This window comes from Balaenoptera physalus (assembly GCF_965194825.1).
Source record: "Balaenoptera physalus genome assembly, chromosome: X".
Lineage (NCBI taxonomy): Eukaryota > Metazoa > Chordata > Mammalia > Artiodactyla > Balaenopteridae > Balaenoptera > Balaenoptera physalus.
The window spans coordinates 41,632,613-41,652,166 of NC_138903.1; the positions used below are offsets into that span (position 1 = coordinate 41,632,613).

The 19,554-nt window shown below is 39.0% G+C and overlaps 1 long non-coding RNA gene across 20 annotated transcripts in view; it reads right to left on the reverse strand.

Annotated features, from left to right (window-relative positions):
• Positions 1–19,554, reverse strand: part of LOC309652620 — a 137,720-nt gene that overhangs the window by 66,306 nt on the left and 51,860 nt on the right. For 2 of the 20 annotated variants that reach the window (XR_014258818.1, XR_014258819.1), the window contains one exon: positions 9,549–15,232. The exons of 16 other annotated variants lie outside the window; for them this stretch is intronic. This is a non-coding gene — a long non-coding RNA (uncharacterized lncRNA). 2 more of the 20 variants (XR_014258820.1, XR_014258821.1) reach the window with 1 other exon arrangement.

Here is a 19,554-nt window from a genome sequence, read left to right on the forward strand (position 1 = left end):
AGCTGATCTTTCAGCAGAAACTCTGCAAGCCAGAAGGGAGTGGCAGGATATACTTAAAGTGATGAAGGAGAAAAACCTACAACCAAGATTGCTCTACCCAGCAAGGATCTCATTCAGATTTGATGGAGAAATTAACACCTTTACAGACAAGCAAAAGCTGAGAGAGTTCAGCACCACCAAACCAGCTTTACAACAAATGCTAAAGGAACTTCTCTAGGCAAGAAACACAAGAGAAGGAAAACAACTACAATAACAAACCCAAAACATTTAAGAAAATGGGAATAGGAACATACATATCAATAATTACCTTAAATGTAAATGGATTAAATGCTCCCACCAAAAGACACAGACTGGCTGAATGGATACAAAAATAAGACCCATATATATGCTGTCTACAAGAGACCCACTTCAGACCTAGAGACACATACAGACTGAAAGTGAGGGGATGGACAAAGATATTCCATGCAAATGGAAATCAAAAGAAACCTGGAGTAGCAATTCTCATATCAGACAAAATAGACTTTAAAATAAAGACTAGTACAAGAGACAAAGAAGGACACTATATAATGATCAAGGGATCGATCCAAGAGGAAGGTATAACAATTGTAAATATTTATGCACCCAACATAGGAGCACCTTAATACATAAGGCAAATACTAACAGCCATAAAAGGGGAAATCGAGAGCAACACAATCATAGTAGGGGACTTTAACACCCCACTTTCACCAATGGACAGATCATCCAAAATGAAAATAAATAAGGAAACACAAGCTTTAAATGATACATTAAACAAGATGGACTTAATTGATATTTATATGACATTCCACCCCAAAACAACAGAATACACATTTTTCTCAAGTGCTCATGGAACATTCTCCACGATAGATCATATCTTGGGTCACAAATCAAGCCTTGGTAAATTTAAGAAAATTGAAATCGTATAAAGTACCTTTTCCGACCCCAACGCTATGAGACTAGATATCAATTACAGGAAAAGATCTGTAAAAAATACAAACACATGGAGGCTACACAATACACTACTTAATAACGAAGTGATCACTGAAGAAATCAAAGGGGAAATCAAAAAATACCTAGAAACAAATGACAATGGAGACACGATGACCCATAACCTATGGGACGCAGCAAAAGCAGTTCTAAGAGGGAAGTTTATAGCAATACAAGCCTACCTCAAGAAACAAGAAACATCTCGAATAAACAACATAACCTTGCACCTAAAGCAATTAGAGAAAGAAGAACAAAAAAACCCCAAAGCTAGCAGAAGGAAAGAAATCATAAAGATCAGATCAGAAATAAATGAAAAAGAAATGAAGGAAACAATAGCAAAAATCAATGAAACTAAAAGCTGGTTCTTTGAGAAGATAAACAAAATTGATAAACCATTAGCCAGACTCATCAAGAGAAAAAGGGAGAAGACTCAAATCAACAGAATTAGAAATGAAAAAGGAGAAGTAACCACTGACACTGCAGAAATACAAACGATCATGAGAGATTACTACAAGCAACTCTATGCCAATAAAATGGACAACCTGGAAGAAATGGACAGATTCTTAGAAATGCACAACCTGCCGAAACTGAACCAGGAAGAAATAGGAAATATGAACAGACCAATCACAAGCACTGAAATTGAAACTGTGATTAAAAATCTTCCAACAAACAAAAGCCCAGGACCAGATGGCTTCACAGGCGAATTCTATCAAACACTTAGAGAAGAGCTAACACCTATCCTTCTCAAACTCTTCCAAAATATTGCAGAGGGAGGAACACTCCCAAACTCATTCAACGAGGCCACCATCACCCTGATACCAAAACCAGACAAAGATGTCACAAAGAAAGAAAACTACAGGCCAATATCACTGATGAACATAGATGCAAAAATCCTCAACAAAATACTAGCAAACAGAATCCAACAGCACATTAAAAGGATCATACACCATGATCAAGTGGGGTTTATTCCAGGAATGCAAGGATTCTTCAATATATGCAAATCAATCAACGTGATACATCATATTAACAAATTGAAGGAGAAAAACCATATGATCATCTCAATAGATGCAGAGAAAGCTTTCGACAAAATTCAACACCCATTTATGATAAAAGCCCTGCAGAAAGTAGGCAGAGAGGGAACTTTCCTCAACATAATAAAGGCCATATATGACAAACCCACAGCCAACATTGTCCTCAATGGTGAAAAACTTAAACCATTTCCACTAAGATCAGGAAGAAGACAAGGTTGCCCACTCTCACCACTATTATTCAACATAGTTTTGGAAGTGTTAGCCACAACAATCAGAGAAGAAAAAGAAATAAAAGGAATCCAAATTGGAAAAGAAGAAGTAAAGCTGTCACTATTTGCAGATGACATGATACTGTACATAGAGAATCCTAAAGATGCTACCAGAAAACTACTAGAGCTAATCAATGAATTTGGTAAAGTAGCAGGATACAAAATTAATGCACAGAAATCTCTTGCATTCCTATACACTAATGATGAAAAATCTGAAAGTGAAATTACGAAAACACTCCCGTTTACCATTGCAACAAAAAGAATAAAATACCTAGGAATAAACCTACCTAAGGAGACAAAAGACCTGTGTGCAGAAAGTTATAGGACACTGATGAAAGAAATTAAAGATGATACAAACAGATGGAGAGATATACCATGTTCTTGGATTGGAAGAATCAACATTGTGAAAATGACTCTACTACCCAAAGCAATCTACAGATTCAGTGCAATCCCTATCAAACTACCACTGGCATTTTTCACAGAACTAGAACAAGAAATTTCACAATTTGTATGGAAACACAAAAGACCCCGAATAGCCAAAACAATCGTGAGAATGAAAAATGGAGCTGGAGGAATCAGGCTCCCTGACTTCAGACTATATTACAAAGCTACAGTAATCAAGACAGTTTGGTACCGGCACAAAAACAGAAATATAGATCAATGGAACAGGATAGAAAGCCCAGAGATAAACCCACGCACATATGGTCACCTTATCTTTGATAAAGGAGGCAAGCATATACAGTGGAGAAAAGACAGCCTCTTCAATAAGTGGTGCTGGGAAAATTGGACAGGTACATGTAAAAGTATGAAATTAGAACACTCCCTGACACCATACACAAAAATAAACTCAAAATGGATTAAAGACCTAAGTGTAAGGGCAGACACTATCAAACTCTTAGAGGAAAATATTGGCAGAACACTCTATGACATAAATCACAGCAAGATCCTTTTTGACCCAGCTCCTAGAGAAATGGAAATAAAAACACAAATAAACAAATGGGACCTAATGAAACTTAAAAGCTTTTGCACAGCAAAGGAAACCATAAACAAGACCAAAAGACAACCCTCAGAATGGGAGAATATATTTGCAAATGAAGCAACTGACAAAGGATTAATCTCCAAGATTTACAAGCAGCTCATGCAGCTCAATAACAAAAAAACAAACAAACAAATCCAAAAATGGGCAGAAGACCTAAATAGACATTTCTCCAAAGAAGATATACAGATTGCCAACAGACACATGAAAGAATGCTCAACATCATTAATCATTAGAGAAATGCAAATCAAAACTACAATGAGGTATCATCTCACACCGGTCAGAATGGCCATCATCAAAAATTCTGCAAACGATAAATGCTGGAGAGGGTGTGGAGAAAAGGGAACCCTCTTGCACTGTTGGTGGGAATGTAAATTGATACAGCCACTATGGAGAACAGTATGGAGGTTCCTTAAAAAACTAAATATAGAACTACCATACGACCCAGCAATCCCACTACTGGGCATATACCCTGAGAAAACCATAATTCAAAAAGAGTCATGTACCAAAATGTTCATTGCAGCTCTATTTACAATAGCCAGGACATGGAAGCAACCTAAGTGTCCATCATCAGATGAATGGATAAAGAAGATGTGGCACATATATACAATGGAATATTACTCAGCCATAAAAAGAAGTGAAATGGAGGTATTTGTAATGAGGTGGATGGAGTTAGAGTCTGTCATACAGAGTGAAGTAAGTCAGAAAGAGAAAAACAAATACAGTATGCTAACACATATATATATGGAATCTAAGGGAAAAAAAAAAGGTCATGAAGAACCTAGCGGCAAGACAGGAATAAAGGCACAGACCTACTAGAGAATGGACTTGAGGATATGGGGAGGGGGAGGGGTGAGATGTGACAGGGTGAGAGAGTGTCATGGACATATATACACTACCAAATGTAAAATAGATAGCTAGTGGGAAGCAGCCGCATAGCACAGGGAGATCAGCTCGGTGCTTTGTGACCACCTAGAGGGGTGGGATAGGGAGGGTGGGAGGGAGGGAGATGCAAGAGGGAAGAGATATGGGAACATATGTATATGTATAACTGATTCACTTTGTTATAAAGCAGAAACTAACACACCATTGTAAAGCAATTATACTCCAATAACGATGTTAAAAAAAAAATTAAGAACTTGCTGAAGATCTAGCTATAGTCTTTAGTACACAACACCATTTCCTACACTTGAGTATTCTTGGACAACCTACAATAACGACAATATCCAAATCATTTTATATGGTCATATCTGTAATTCTTTGATCTCAGAAGTATTTCCTTTAAGATATATATACATATATATATATATACACACACACACACATATAATGTATATGTTTTATGAGTGTGTGTGTATATTTATAATGTTTTTGAGACATAGTAGAATAATATTGGATAACAAAGGCCTAAGTGCATGGAAACCTAATATATGTTCAGATTATTTAAATCCATTTAATTATGATGGTGGCATTATCCCCAAATTAGTTTATCATTCCAAAATATTTGAATCATTTAACACTTAAGAAATTGTAGAAAGTTGTTCAGTTTCCCAAGGTCTCTGGCATTTTTTTTAGTGAGTATTTCCTCCAATGTACTTTGATGGTGGAGAAAGGGTTGCGAGGGAATCTTAGTATCTCCATATTTAGATACGTCCAATGTTCTGAGGCTCTTAAGAAGAACAGATTATAAAAGTCATGAAATTTGAATTATCATAAAAAAAAGTAATAAAATACTATTTCTAATATCTAAAAAAAAAAAAAAAGTCAACCAAGATATCAGGGCATCCCAGGATGGAATGAAACATGTGACAAATGAAATTTCAGTATATTACAAATGCATGACATGACTCCACTGAAGGCTGTGAGAGAAAAAAAGCCAACCTCATTAATTTTTTAAAAAATAAACTTATTTTTGAATAATTTTAGATTTACAGAAAAGTTACAAAGATAGTACAGAGTTCCTTATTCAATTTTCTCTATTGTCAACATCTCTCATTTTCATGGTACATTTGTCAACTAAGAAACCAACATTAGTACATTACTATTAACCAAACTGTAGACTTTATTTGGATGTCACCAGTTTTTCTATTAACATTCTCTTTTCTGTTCCAGGATCCAATCCAGGATACCACATTGCATTTAGTTATGTCTCCCCAGTCTCTTCTGGTCTTTGACAGTTTCTCAGTCTTTCCTTGTTTTCCATGACCTTCACACTCTTGAGGAATACTGGCCTTATATCCAGTAGAATGTCCCTCAATCTGAGTCTGTCTGATGTTTTTCTCAGGATTATACTGGTGTTATTAGTTTTGGGGAAGAATACCACAGAGGTGAAGTGCCTTTCTCATCACATCATATCAGGTGGTATATATTATCAACTTCACTTATTACTGATGATGTCAACCTTCACATCACTTGGTTAATGTAGTGTTTGCCATGTCTCTCCACTGTAGAGTTACTATTTTTCCTTTTCCCTACTTTACTTTGGATATGAGCCACTAAGTCTAGCCCACCCTCGGAGGGAGTATCAACCTATATTATTTGGAATTCTTTTGTAAGCAAGACTTGTCTCTCCTCCCCCATTTATCTATTTATTCAAGCATTTCTGATTAACTTGTGAAAACAGTGTTTTCACTGAACAATCTAAGGCTAAATACAAAAAGAACTGTACATAAACACTGTATTCTAGTTGATAATTTTGTTTCTCACAGCAACAATTCTAAAACTATTTTACATTATTATTGTTGAACAAATAAGTAAGCAAATTGTGGTAACAGGACCCAGATTTCTCCCTGTCAGAGAAAGAAGTTACAAATAAGCAAGTGGGATAAGCTAGAATAAACCCAGAGGTGCTGGGGTGCTAGATTAGAATCAGAAATATCAGTATGAATACAGGTAGGTAGGTAAGTGGGAAGGTAGGTAGATAGATATTTATAGATAGATTGATACAGAATTATAGATATTTGTGTATACAGGAGTTAGTATACATACATATATTTCCTTTCTCTGTCTGCTGAGAGGGTCTAGAAGCAATGACATCTCAGTACCAATGAGCACTCCCAGTGCCCAGATCTTGGTTTTTAAATACTACTCTCTAATAAAAGGAACTCGGGTTCCCTGGAGAAATGGCTGAATCTAAGGATGGAATACACTACTTGTGTACAGTAATACACTGATACCCATATTACATGACATATTTTAAATATCGGCAACTAATTACATAATTGAAAAAATCTGTATGCAAGCCATTGATGTAGGGGCCAAACACCTCTAGCAGCTGAACAGAGCCTATGGGTCAGAGCCGTTGTGTATGGTTGTGTAGGCTATGTACTGCAAAACCCTATAGGCACCATTCATGTAGAACACAACATAAACAGTACCCTTAGGGTTGGGCAGTGTATAATTATACAAGTGCTACACCACGGGGTCAGCGGTTTGCAATGTTTGCTTGATCTCCTTCACCAAATTTGTGCCAACATCACTGCCAGGACTTCGAGTTCCTCTATAATATGGACCTTTTCCAACCAAATATCCCTCTACTGAATGTTCCTTAATCTGTCTTACATCCTAAAGGGACCACATGCTCATCAATCAGTTTGTTCAGGCTTTTCTCACACCCTTCTTGGTTCATGCTGCTCTCCCTACTCCTTTCCTTATTTCTTTCCCTACCAACTCCATCTCCACTAGAATACTACCTGTTTACCTTCTCCCAAGAAGCCTCAATTAACTGTGACCTCATTGCCCTTTGAAGCTTTATAAAGAGAAAAGAGTCATTTTTGGCATTTGTCCTATTCTTCCTCTTATAATATAAATCTGAGTTCAGGATTCTTATTCATCATTTTGTCCCAAAGTAGGGCCTCCATATAATAGTTGTGCAGACTATGCATCCTGCTCTATGTAGATGCGCCCTCTGGAGCTGTGCAGTGTACAGTCTGCCCAACTCTATGGAGCAGTCCTGCAATATTAATGCTTTCCACATAAGTGTCTTGTAAATGGCTATTTAGTTGAAATAGAAACATAAACTTCATAGTTCTATAGGAGTAAGTTATAGAATATATAAAATACATTGATTTTTTTGCTCATGTACAGGAAAGATGGCTGCATAAAGTTAGTTTTTACTATCAAATTTTTAAAAACATTTAGCGCCTAAGGATCTCTAGATGTGAAAATTCAAAAGCCTTTTTCAACTCTCTAGAGGTACCATTTATAATTGAGTGCGTATGCAAGCACCCAACTGTGATGGAATTTTTCATTCTTAATCACCACCACAACAAAAACAATAATGTTTATTTGTCTACAGTGACTTCCCCTTCTCCATCTGGCTAACTTCTTCTCATCTTTCAAGACTCAATGTCTCCATCGACAGATAAATGGATAAAGAAGATGTCATGTATATATACACAATGGAATATTACTCAACCATAAAAAAAGAATGAAATAATGCCATTTGCAGCAACATGGATGGACCTAGAGATTTATCATACTAAGTGAAGTAAGTCAGACAGAGAAAGACAAATATTGTATATCACTTATGCGTGGAATCTAAAAAAATGATACAAATGAACTTATATACAAAACAGAAATAGACTCACAGACATAGAAAACAAACTTATGGTTACCAAAGGGGAAAGGTGGGGGAGGGATAAATTGGGAGTTTTGGATTAACAAATATACACTACTATATTTAAAATAGGTAAACAACAAGGGCCTACTGTATAGCACAGGGAACTATATTCAATATCTTGTTATAACCTATAATGGAAAAGAATATATATGTGTAACTGAATCATTTTGCTGTACACTTGAAACTAACACAACACTGTAAATTAACTATACTTCAATTTTTAAAAAAACTCTGGAAATGAAAAAAAAAAGACTCAATGTCACCTTTAGAAGGCTTCCTGAATCATCTCCCACTTCTGTAGGGCTGATGCTCTACTGGACCCCATAGTACCCAGTTACTTCTATAATATAGTGACAGTATCTTTTCAAGTTGATGCCCTTCATTGAAACATAAGGTCCTGGGACTTCCCTGGTGGCGCAGTGGTTAAGACTCTGTGCTCCCAATGCAGGGGGCCCGGGTTTGATCCCTGGTCAGGGAACTAGATCCCACACGCATGCCGCCACTAAGAGTTCGCATGCCACAACTAAGGAGCCAGCAAGTCGCAACTAAGGAGCCCTCAAGCCACAACTAAGGAGCCTACATGCCGCAACTAAGACCCAGTGCAACCAAATAAATATATTTTTTTAATTAATAATAAAAATAGAAATATGATCTCAATCAATAACACTGCTAATGGTTGTTCTCTATATTTAGTGGTCCAAGATATCAATATTCAATCAAATATCTACAAAAATCTGTGCAGTGGATTTTAGCATAGTTCTTTTTTATTACAAGTGTTGACCTTTTTTTTAAATAACTTTTTAAAAATTTATTTATTTATTTATTTATTTATTTTTGGCTGCATTGGGTCTTCGTTGTTGCACGCGGGCTTTCTCTAGTTGCGGAGAGGGGGCTACTCTTCATTGTGGTGTGTGGGCTTCTCACTGCTGTGGCTTCTCTTGTTGCGGAACACTCGCTCCAGGCGCGTGGGCTTCAGTAGTTGTGGCTTGCGGGCTCTTGAGCACAGGCTCAGTAGTTGTGGCGCATGGGCTTAGCTGCTCCACAGCATGTGGAATCTTCCCAGACCAGGGCTCGAACCCGTGTCCCCTGCATTGGCAGGCGGATTCTTAACCACTGCGCCACCAGGGAAGTCCCAGTGTTGACCTTTTTGATTTTTGAAAATACTTCTTTTGAGAGATTGCTTCATCTTGTCTCTACAAATAAGGACTTATTTACTCAAATAACCATTGAACATGTTGTTCCTGTGAGAGCAATAAATGACTACAAGAAGAACATATCCATTTCTGGTTTGCAGAACCATCATTCCACAGTTGTTTGAGGCATTATCACAGCATCCTTGTGTAAAGGTTTTTCTTCTGCTGAAATCTGTGACATGTATCAGCAAGAGTTGGGATAGCTGCTGTGGACTTGTGGGATCTGCTCCCTCATGCCTGGCTTTGAGCAACAAACTGATCCCATCAAAGCTTTTTTCTCCCTAAGTGTCAGACAACTGACTCAACTTTGAAAAACCTAACCATTCAGTTGCTTAATTTCATTAACCAAATAAGCTGGTGTGTGTTGTGTGAGTGTGCGTACATATGTACAAACTGTAAAAAACTCAAATTTAAAAACAAAACAAGAAAACTAGATCTCAGGGAACAAAAACCAATATGTCCAAACCATGACTGCCTGTGAGGAAGCTGTCACATTTTCTCTACTTAAAGGGACCTTTGACAAGGTCAGTTTCTTCACTCCCATGAGTAATTTTTTGTGGGTCATTAATTAGGCCCTTACATAACACAGAGATGAATAAGAAAGTCTGATATTAAATGAAAGAGATGAGGGATTTCCCTGGTGGTCCAGTGGTTAAGACTTCGCCTTCCAGTGCAGGGCGTGCGGGTTTGATCCCTGGTCGGGGAGCTAGGATCCCACATGCCTCGTGGCCAAAAAACCAAGACATAAAACAGAAGCAATATTGTAACAAATTCAATAAAGACTTTAAAAATGGTCCACATCAAAAAAAAATATTTAAAAAAATGAAAGAGATGAGAAAAGAATTATTTCTCACTGAGAAAGAGGAAAGCTATTGTCATACAGTTAAACAAATGAAGTGAAGTGTTTTGCTGAGTTAAACACAGGGTTAGTTAATTCACACAAAGGTACCAGGGAATATAAGGAGTTTTTAGAGATGTTATCCTCAAAGAATACATATGAGAGAGAAAAAAATGCATATGAAATTAAGTTGGAAGGGAAAATTAATACATACAATTTCAACAATAGATCAGCTAATGTTGGACTTAAAACTCAGTTATGAGAACTGTATAAAAGGTGAACGTGCCTTAATTAATACAAATGAGAATGAACAGAGTCACGTTCTGCCCCTAAATGTACCAAGAACCCCTAGAGAAGAGCATGCTCAAAACTGTACAGAAATAGAGATGGGCAGGGAGCAAAGTTTATAACTTCCCCCTCACAGCTGACCATCCTTAAACACATTGTGCTCTGAATTCAAAGTAAGCCTAAGACAGGAAAACCCTCCTAGATCTTGTTCTCGACACATCTCTTTTTTTTTTAACATCTTTATTGCAGTATAACTGCTTTACAATGTTGTGTTAGTTTCTGCTGTATTACAAAGTGAATCAGCTATACATATATCCCCATATCTCCTCCCTCTTGTGTCTCCCTCCCATCCTCCCTATCCCACCCCTGTAGGTGGGCACAAAGCACCGAGCTGATCTCCCTGTGCTTTGCGGCTGCTTCCCACTAGCTATCTATTTTACATTTGTAGAGACACATCTCTTTTTATCTCTTTATCACAAAGATAAATACTCTCCAGGATGGTAGAATTTGCCAGTTCTCTGAAAGCGTGATGAGGAGGAAACAATTTTGCTTTGACAGTCAACTGACATGTATATGACTGTTTATGTCAATTATTTCTCCAATTATAGAAAGATGATCGATTTTAACTGAAGACATAATTCTAGCATTCAGAGTCTTTTTTTTCTTCTAAGTCGTTGGCTTGGATCAGTTATCCAGCTTTCAATGACATGAGTTTCAGGGCCACAGCCCTTGATCTGCCCTCCCACACTTCTCATATCATAAGGCCAAGAGTACAAGTGCCTGCCCAGAGCAAAAGCCCCAGCATGTTTCCTCACAAATTCCCAAATCCAATGGAAACCAGGCTGAAAGGACTCAAGAAACTAGAAGGGAGTGCATTTGAAAACAACCTAACAAAACAGGTACTTTTCTTACCTATTTTACCACCACTTCACTTGTGCTCAGGGAAGTGGTGAAGGGATGAGGAAAGGCCTTATCTTCTATAATATTGGCTATTGGCAACTTAATTTAAGGCATTTTTTTCCTCACAAAACACACAACTGAAAGTGGAAAGTCCTTCGATAGGTGGCCAATTGTGATTGTTAGTTTTATGTGTCAACTTGACTGAACTAAGGGATGCCCGGATATCTGGCAAAGCATTATTTCTGGGTGTGTCTGTGAGAGTGTTTCTGGAAGAGATTTGCATTTGAATCAGTAGACTGAGTAAAGAAAATTCCCCTTGCCAATGCAGGTGGGCAGCATGCAATCCACTGAAGGCCTGAGTGGAGAAAAAAGGGGGAGGAAGGGAAAGTTCGCTCTCTCTGCTTGAGCTGAGACATCCATCTTCTCCTGCCCTTGGACATTGGTGCTCCTGGTTCTCAGGCCTTCGGACTCAGACTGGTATACCACCAGGTTCCCTGGTTCTCCAGCTTGCGGGCAGCAGATCAGGTAACTTCTCAGCTTCCATAACTGCATGAGCCAATTCCTATAATTATCTATCTATCTATCTATCTATCTATCTATCTATCTATCTATCTATCTATCTATCTATCCTATTGGTTCTGTTTCTCTGGAGCATCCTAAATAATATACCAATGTTTTTGCGAAATGTAGAAAGCATGGCTTTTTAAATCAGCTGGTGATATAAATACTCTTAGAAGGTTAACCCCAAACTTCCAAGATATAAGTGATAGTGGGAGGGGATGGTCATATTCAAATTGTTAAAACATCCATAGGGAAGACACAGAAACTCACCACAGACATTTATAAAACATCAATCATCAGATATCCCATCCTGACACTAGCCTCAAATACACCTTCTGAATACCTGAGCTTAAGTAAGAGTGATTAGCTCTAGTACTTGAAAATGTGGGAACAGAACCTTACTGGGAAGTAAAAAGTCAAACCTGTCAAGAAACAAATCTCTCTTTCCCGTATGTAAACAATTTCCCCAAAAGAGACAGAAGGGCTAACACCGTATCCTTAAAGGAGAAAATCAGAATACAAAGGGTAACATCTCTAAAAGGAATTTCCTGTTTTCACACCAAGATTCTGCTTCACGACATTGATGGTGTGCAGAAAACAAAAATGGGAATCCTTTGGGTTGACTGAGCAGAGGCACACGGAGTACGAGCCTGTGAAAATAGCAGCCCTGCTCATGGACCAAGGGCTGAGTACGTCCAATAGAAATATAACCATAACTGGCGTTGACCAAGGTCAGGCTCCACACTGGCTACTTCATACCTGCATTTGATTATTTAACTCTCGTGGCAACTATCTGAAATAGATATTTTTATTTCCATCTTAAAACGAGGAGACAGAGGCATCAAGAGACTAACCAACCTGTCAAGCTAGCTGTATAGAGCCTAACACAACTAGCAAGTGACAGAGACAGGAGTCAGCCCAAGTCTTTCTGATTCCTCCCTTTAAGCAACTCTTGCTTCCTGTGTTGAGACTGATTCTTTACTCCCAGGTCTTTACAGCCTCTTCTTTCACAGACATGCAAAGGACAATGCCATGATTAACTCTTTCAGCATGGAAGCTGTCATTGTAAAAATTACAGAGGCTCTCTCTAGAGAAAGCCAAAATATCGGTATGAAAAATATAATTCACAGTCAATCTGACATTAATTTGCCACGTCTGAAGAATTGAGTGCTACAATTTTTATCTGCTAATGTATCCCATTCCTGAAAGTGTTGGATAGCTGATATTTTTGTTTTAAATTAAAATGGAAAAAATATAGGTTTCAAAGCTGTTAAAGATATTGTGAATGTGCTTCAAATTATTATTTTTTAGAGGGGAAGTCTCAAAACCAGAGCTGGAAACAGCTAGTTTGAATGATTTTTTTTTTAAATAATTAGTTTAGCAGACTTATCCAGATGAAGCTCACATCTTGGAACTGTGAAGTTCTAGATTGTCCTTTGGCAGAGGGAAGCAGAGAAGTAATCTATAATAACCCACACCTCAACCTCCCCCTCCCGTACTTCCAATCTCTCTAATAGCAATAACTTCTCTCTCTGGCTTAAAACATCTGAACAGCTCTATGTTCTGTCAGTTTACTAATTACAATAATTCTATCTCTGCAATCATTTTCTTCCTGCTCCCTGTCTGTTGCAACCACCTGTATCCTACCTAGTTCAGATCCTTCTTAACTCTTGCCTCTGAAGTGGCTTCTTTCCCTGTGCCCAGTTCTTCCTACTCTGTCTTATATTTAGCCAGAAAATTTTATCTACTAAAGCACATCAGTCAATTAACATAAAGCACACAGATCATCTTCATAACCTCCAGTGATTCCCTATTGCCAAACCAGAAACAAGCAAAACAATACAAAACAAAATGCAAAGCAAAACACAGTTCTCAGTTTCGCATTAAAGGCCTCCCATGATCTGATCACTGTTTATTTTTCCAGACAAGATGGCTTCCCAATATCCCACCCCCTGCACCGTACTCTGTAGTCACAGAAGACAATGCAATAGGTCCCTAAAACACCTTGCATTCTCCTACTAGGGCTTTTTTTTTTTTTTTTGCTTCAAAATACTATAAGTTCTGTGAAAATGGAAACTTTGCTTGGCGTACTATAAATATTTGTTAAATAAATGAGTGAATGAATGGTGTTCCCCCTGTGTGGAATGGTCTTTTCTCCCATCCTTACCTGTCTATGTACTATCAGTTCCCTCCATACATCATTTAAATCATTCGTCCTCCACAATCCTTCCCAGATGACCCTTACAGAGTCCGTCCCTTGACTATGTCTGCTCTTCCCTTGATTGGCTCTTCTCTGTTCTAACATTTCCACAGGCTGCCTCAGATTACAGGCCCTCCGGCCTCTTGTTCTTCTGCTAGAAAAGCCCTCGGAGAGCAGAGGTAAAGTGTATACTTCAAGCATGGGGCCCGGCACATAGTAGGAGCTCAAAAGGATAATCATCATCATGTATTAAACTGAAGCTTATTAACAACAGCCAGGCCACACAATACATTCCTGTGTACATGGTTTTTATCTGTATGAGATTTTTTTTATCTTCAGGGACAAAATGTGGAATATACAAACATATGTATATATCTAAATCAGGGATCAGTAAACTTCTCCTGAAAGAGCCAGATAGTAAATATTTTAGGTTTTATGAACCATAAGATCTCTGTTACTTTTATGGCAAAAATAGGCATAGACGTATAAACAAATGGGCATGACTGTATTCCAATAAAACTTTATTTATAAAAGCAGGCAGTGGGCCATGAAAGGGACCAGGATATCACCCTAGCATTAAGAATTATTTTGAGCTGAAGGCATTTGAGTTCCAGAAATTCCTTATCAGCCTAAAAGCAGAGCCTCCCACAAGAACTCAATTGTCACAAATCTCTCTCCAGGAGCAACTCCCATCATCTCTTCTCCAGGAGAGGAGGAGTTGACATCACACTCAAACAGACATTACCATAAACTATCATAACTCCCATCTATGTTCCTAAGGACCCATTTATCCTTCCAAAAAGTCATTTGTGTTTCCATTAGTACCCTTTCTCTGTCCCCAACCCCTCTCTAAAAAGTCATTTGTCCTCCCAGAAGTACCCCCTGCCCCTCCCCATCTCCTATTGAGATGACATATAAGCTCCAAATTCTAACCACCTCCTTGAGTCACATTTTTCTGCAAACTGTTGAGTACCTATGCAAATAAAAACCTGTCTTTTTTTCTTGCTAATCTCTCTTTTGTCAGTTTAATTTGCAGGTCTCTGAGCACTGAACCTAAGAGGGTAGATAAAAAGGTTTTTTTCTCCCCAAAAGTTGGATTTGGCCCAAGGGGCATAGTTTTACAGCCCTGTATTGAATCATAACATCAAATTAGCAGGAACAATGGCTGCTGTGTTTCTTCAGCTTCTCCTTTCACTGAGGCAGACAAAACTCTGTTTCCAATTAAGATCAAAACACACTCATTCCTGTACTTCAATAAAGGGCTTCTCAGTGCTGATGACTATGTTCCTGCTGGAGGGATGCAAAAATAAATATGTGAAAAGTCACTTGTGAGCGTCCAGTACATAAATATTTGGCATTTTGTAGTATCATTTCCTTCCCCTCTATTTCCCAATTTATATCCTGTTGATTTTTGAACTTTGTTAACTTTTTGGCACTGAAAATAGATTCTGTTTTCAGAGTGATGTGCCATTCTAGACATATATAACATTTTCCCTTTCTAAAGAATTCCTTTTTGAGACGAAAAAAAGCACACAAAAAATAAATCCAAATACTGAATTGAATATTCATTATGGTATCAACTATATAACAAATGTTCACAGAATTGGTAAGTAAATACTCTTCAGTATTACAGAGAAAAATTTTGTTTCAATGGAGAACACTGCATCTTTTATAGCACACCCTTTGGGTTATCAGATTCTGGTCCTGTTCATTGCCTTTGAACGGTTTTGCATCTCTTTGTAAATTACAGGTAAATGATAAATATTCAAACTCTACCTTGTCTGACGGGAGATTTAATTGACTTCCTCTCCCTCTGGAAAAACCAGTTTGGGTTCTTACCTGCAAACTGGACTGGATCCTATTACTTTACCCAAATTGTCCATTCTTAACACATTGTCCATTCTTCCAGTTTTCTTCAAAATCTGGCTACAACCCTCCAAACTAACATATCCAATTTTTCTCCCTCCTGCCTGACTCAGAGTCACCAAGAACTAAAACCTGACTACCCAGATCCCTGTTGAGACTCTGGGCTCCCTTGCAGCTGGCCTTTTCCCCTAGGACTTGAAGAAACCTTGCAAGCTGAATCAGCAAGACTCCATAAAAACCTTGAAGGACTCACTACTGCAGCAGACCAGGCATGGGCTAGAATTCTGCATGGACAAGCCACTGCCTGGACCACTTAAGGATGTCCAGTGAAATGATCAGGTCACACATGCCCCTATATGAGAGGTAACCAAGACTGTGGACAACATGGCCATGAGTATGAACATACTAACTCGAGAGCTTCAAGAAAGTCAATGAGCTGTGCTGCCTAACCGACTGGTGCTCACATAATTCTGGCTTCCAGACAGGGTGCATGCACAGTAAGTGGAAGCAACTACTCTAAATTTGTTTCCAGAAACTTCTTTGACATCTTCGTATAATCACATTTGAGAGGCCAACAAAGAAATTTGTCAGGTGTCTGCAGTTCTCCTGACTCTTGAGCTAAATATTTTCCTCCACCCATTTCTTGGAATCTAGTGGACTGGTTACCCTTAGTGTTCAACTCCTGACACTTCAACATAACTTTTTATTTTTATATCGGTGTTTCTCTTTTTCACTTGGGGCAACCCTCTTTTGAAATGCCTGGTCTCCAGGATCCTAAAACAACTTACCTTTGCCAGCAAATCTCAACAGATGGTTTCACTGGTTTTACAGGAACAATGCCAACAAGAGTCCTGGAAAGACTATTTCTTAGACCCTGCTTCCTCCACTCAGGAGGTTTCTGATCACCTCTGTGTTGTTAACTGACTCATGATATTTGTCTTGAACAAAAGCAGAGATTGACTGCACTGAATTTTATCTGAAGCCTGTGCTCCTAGAAAGCAGCAATGGTTAGGAAATTCACCATCCCTTTCCAGAAAAAAATAAATGCAAAGGACCACCTGTCCTTGGTATTCAGGGATAAAGACCCACCTCCACCATTCCTTGTGGCTCTTCCTGACTCCCACAAGACTCCCTGTCTACCCTGCCCCATGACTCCCTTGTTTACTACGTGCTTGTGTAAAACTTCAGGTGTTCTCTTTCTTCTTTGAGATGTTCCTTATTAATGAACATTCTCCTTATTGCAATAGTCTGCATAAAATCATCTCCTTAATTGTCCAGTGCATTTTGTCTTTGATGGTATTTTCAAAATTTTTACAATCAGTATTGATTATTGTAGGACAGGAAAAACTTTTTTCCTCTACTCTCCTAGGTTTTTCAGTTGGGGCTCTGCAGATTAGACTGACAAAAGATAGATTAATAAGAGATAATAAACAGAGTTTATTAACATGTGCATTGTGCATATATACAGGAATACTCAGTGATGAGTAACTCAAAGAGGTGGTTAGAACTTGGGCTTATATAGCATCTTAACTAAAGAACAATACATTTTAGCGAAGTGACAAGACAAAGGAGAGGACTTTGAGTTTTGGGGGGCAGAAAACTGTGGGACAGTAAATACATGGGGAAACTAATGGAAAATAAGGGCTAGCTGGTAAAGTTTGTTATGTAGATTCTTCTGGTGCCCTTTCTGGGCTGATAAAAGTCTAGAGTTGTCTCCAGGGATTAAGACTCTTCCTGCCCTTCCTGGTAAAGAAGGAGAGGGCAGAGAGTTTTTCTTGTGTCTGCTTCTTCTCAACTGCCTTCAGCTCAAAACAACCTTTATGCTGGAATAGCATATTTTGGGGTGGCATACTCTGAATGCCTTCATTATCCTTATATTTTATTTATTATTTTTTTTAATTTTTAAAATTTATTTATTTATTTTGTTTTGGGCTGTGTTGGGTCTTCGTTGCTGCGCACGGGCTTTCTCTAGTTGCGGAGAGCGGGGGCCACTCTTCGTTGCGGTGCGCGGGCTTCTCACTGTGGTGTCTTCTCTCGTTGCGGAGCACGGGCTCTAGGTGCGTGGGCTTCAGTAGTTGTGGTTTGCAGGCTCTAGAGCGCAGGCTCAGTAGTTGTGGCGCCTGGGCTCAGCCACTCCACCGCATGTGGGATCTTCCCAGACCAGGGACTAAACCCGTGTCCCCTGCATTGGCAGGCAGATTCTCAACCACTGTGCCACCAGGGAAGCCCTATTCTTATATTTTAAAAGAATAAATAGTACAAAAGTTCTTTTTTAGTTTTTCGTTCAAAAAGTGTTTTGGATTTCTGTGATCCTATGATGATTTTTCCATTGGAGGAAAAGGGACAAATCATTTTTGAGCTTTGTATCACAGTTACTTTGTGTACATTTTGTGTGTGTGTGTGATAGCTGTAGTTGTGAATATTATGATATCTGTTTTACTAATGACGACACAGGCTCAGGAACATAATGCCTGTGTAGTCCAGTTGTGCTGGACTGTGCTGGCACTCAGCATTCTTTGTACCTCCTTCTATACCTCGCCTGGTTTTCAGGGGTTAGAAATCTGGGAACCACATTTCCCAGATTTCCTCGCCAACAGGATTCTGGATTCAGTTTAGGTTCCCCTAATGAAATGGATATGCATGAAATTGGGCAGGTGGAGAAAAGGTACCAGCAGGTAGACCTATATGTATCAACAGATATGAATTCTTTTAATTAGCCTCCAGATGTTTCTCTGCTAATCACCCTCCCTGATGGTGCCAGCAGCTGTGACCACTGGTGGCAGTCTCCTGCAATTCCTTTCCTGAACAGCTGAAGCAACTTCCTGAGTCTCTGAGAGCCAGCAGGGAATCTGAGAGCTAGCAGTGGCTTTCCCTGACCTTTGCTCTTCCAGCCCTTCCAACATTCACATAAGCACCCAAGTCTCTGTGTTATCACCCTTAGTGATTGAAATACCGAGAGTGATTTCTGTTTTGTTGTCCTAATCCTGACTGATACAGGGGTGCCTGATGTTACAGACCCTGGAAGCACAGAGCTAGACTTTTGATCCAGCTCTGTTTGACTCCATAGACCAAGTTCCTTGCCTAAGACCTCCCTGGTTCGCCAGCAGTTCCCTGCACCACAGATCATCCATCCTGGAATGACCTACTTCATGGAGGCTGACAATGGAGTTTTGAGAGCAGGAAGAGAGATGAGAGGAGGCATGAGGAGAATGAGTCCTCCAGTACAACCTCCAGAGGGGAAAAGCACATTATGTAGCTGTTGGACACATGAGAGAAATGTCAAAAGAACATGATATCAGGTAGGTATTTATTCTGTACAAGACAAAACAAAAAAGTTTCTTCAAGATGACACCACAATGGAGCCAGTATCTAGCCTAAGTAACCCGAGTCCTACCCAAACCATCCCCCACCATCATGTAGGACCTGCTGCATCTGGGGTGAAGGAGAGGGCTCCAAGCCAAACTTTGGTCAAAGTCTGCCTTTGACACTGTCGACTGAAAAAGAAAAGCACAATGTAAAAGCTGTGAGTCGAATGTATTCAGTGTCTTATTGAAGACCACAGCCTGGGACACAGCCTCTCGGAGAGCTCTGAGAAACTGTTCCAAAGAGGTAAGGGGAGATGTTAGTATATATGTGATATTGGCGAAGGGGGTACATGCAACCAAGCACACATCTCGTCAGGTTGCTGCTAGTCATATGAGGAACAGATATCTTAGTTAATGGTTTTAGTGCTTTTCTAAGTATGG